The following is a 2200-nucleotide window of genomic DNA, read 5'->3' as shown; positions in this document are numbered from 1 at the left end:
GAGTCTAGCTTGGCTCGTTCATCCTTAGGTATATGGACAAATGCTCTGCAACCGAACACCTTCAAATGGTTGTAAGAGACATTCTTACCCGACCAAACTTCCTCCGGGACATCGCCTTCCAAAGGAATTGATGGTGTAAGATTTATGATGTCCACTGCAGTCTTTATGGCTTCTCCCCAAAATGGTTTGGGTAGTTTAGCGTGAGAGAGCATGCACCGAACTCTTTCTGTGATCGTTCGATTCATTCTTTCAGCTAGCCCGTTCAGTTGTGGCGTCTTTGGTGGTGTCTTCTCCATTCTAATTCCATGAGCTTTGCAAAACGCTTCAAAGGGACCTCGGTACTCTCCACCATTGTCAGATCGAACACACTTGAGTTTTTGACCCGTACTTCGCTCTGCTTGGGCTACAAACTCCTTGAAAGCATAAAGAACTTTATCTTTTGACTTCAAAAGGTATACCCATACCTTCCTTGAATGGTCATCAATAAAGGTGACGAAATATGATGCCCCTCCATTGGATTTCTCGGACATGGAGCATACGTCAGTATGCACAAGATCAAGAATATGCTTTCTTCTCATAGGCGTAGATGATCTTCGGAAAGCGACCCTATGTTGTTTTCCGGCTAAGCAATCATGACATGGTGAGAGAGAAATACCTTTCATATCAGGAAGAAGTTTCTTGCTAGAAAGTATACTTAAACCTTTCTCACTCATATGCCCGAGTCTTCGGTGCCATATATCGATGTCATCACTTGCAACGTTTACTTCTTCCTTGCAAAGCTTGGCTTGAGTCACGTATAATGAGCCTTCTTTTCTTCCTCGAGCCATGATCAAACTTCCTTTGGTTAACTTCCATTTGCCACCACCAAAATGACTGTCCAAGCCGACATCATCGAGCTTTCCGGTTGATATGAGATTGAGTCGCATGTCGGGAACATGTCTCACATCCTTGAGAACTATCTTACATCCAGTGTTTGATGTAAGAATAACATCCCCCTTTCCAATGATCTTGCTTCTTCCTTGATTTCCCATTTGAACATTACCAAAGTCACCACTTTGATAGGTTGTGAAGAAGCTTCCATGAGGGGTGACGTGAAAAGAAGCACCAGAATCAACGATCCATGAGCTATCATCAGAGCTAAGATTACATTCTCCAACGAGATATAATTCTTCGCTCTGGTCTTCCACAATGGTGGTAGTCTTGTCTTCATGTTTCTTTGTAGGATTGAACCGGTCTGGTTTGATATTACCGGCTTGTTTGTCTTTCTTGAAAAACCGACATTCCGACTTCATGTGACCCTGTTTGCCACAGTAATAGCAAGTAACTCTCGGACGTGACTTAGATCTTCCTCGAGATTGGTCTCGTCCTCTGCTTCGAGGAGCTCTTCTGGGAATCATCTGGATGTTATATTGTGTGTGCAAGTCATTCCAACAAGAGACGACGTTCGTCTACAACGGTTTCGACCAAGGAGACCGTATTCACCTTCAGGGTGGTGCAAGAATCCTTCCAAAAAAAGATGTCCTGCAACTGACGAATGCCACAACAACACAAATAGGTCGTGCTTTCTTTAAGCAGCCTATTGAGTTCAATCCATCTGAACCAATCTCCTTCTCGACGCATTTTGTTTGCGCACTGGTCCGTGTAACTGAAGTGAGTAGCCATGGCATGGCGTTTTTTGTGTCTCATTCCACTGATTTCGTAGGCGCCGAACCATCTCGATACTTCGGGCTTTTCAACGCAAATGAATCTGCTTCGACATTGGCTGTTGAGCTTGATATATCTAAAGCTCTAGATGTGCTCGACATCAATGATAATCATGTCGGGATTGATGTGAACAGAGCAGTGTCTGTGCAATCTGCTAACGCTTCTTATTACTCAGACAAAGAAGGTCGGAAGATAGACATGAAACTCGTGAGTGGGCAACCTATTCAGGTTTGGGTGGATTACGAAGGAACAACACTCAACGTTTCACTGTCTCCTCTTAAAAACCAAACGGTAGCCTCCATCTTGAATCTCACGGGTCTTGATGTTATGTTTGAGCCTAGCTTTGATACCACTTGTTGGGAAAATTACCCAATATCGATGAGATGAAAATGGGATTAGACAACTAAAAGATTTAAGAAGAAGACTCTTTATAATTTTGGAAAGGGTTTACAAAGATTTTGTTTTGAGAACTCTCTCTTACAAATGTTTTCTCTCT

This window comes from Brassica oleracea, chromosome C2 (genome assembly GCF_000695525.1).
Source record: "Brassica oleracea var. oleracea cultivar TO1000 chromosome C2, BOL, whole genome shotgun sequence".
In the NCBI taxonomy this organism is placed as follows: domain Eukaryota; kingdom Viridiplantae; phylum Streptophyta; class Magnoliopsida; order Brassicales; family Brassicaceae; genus Brassica; species Brassica oleracea.
This window is presented reverse-complemented; position numbering follows the sequence as displayed.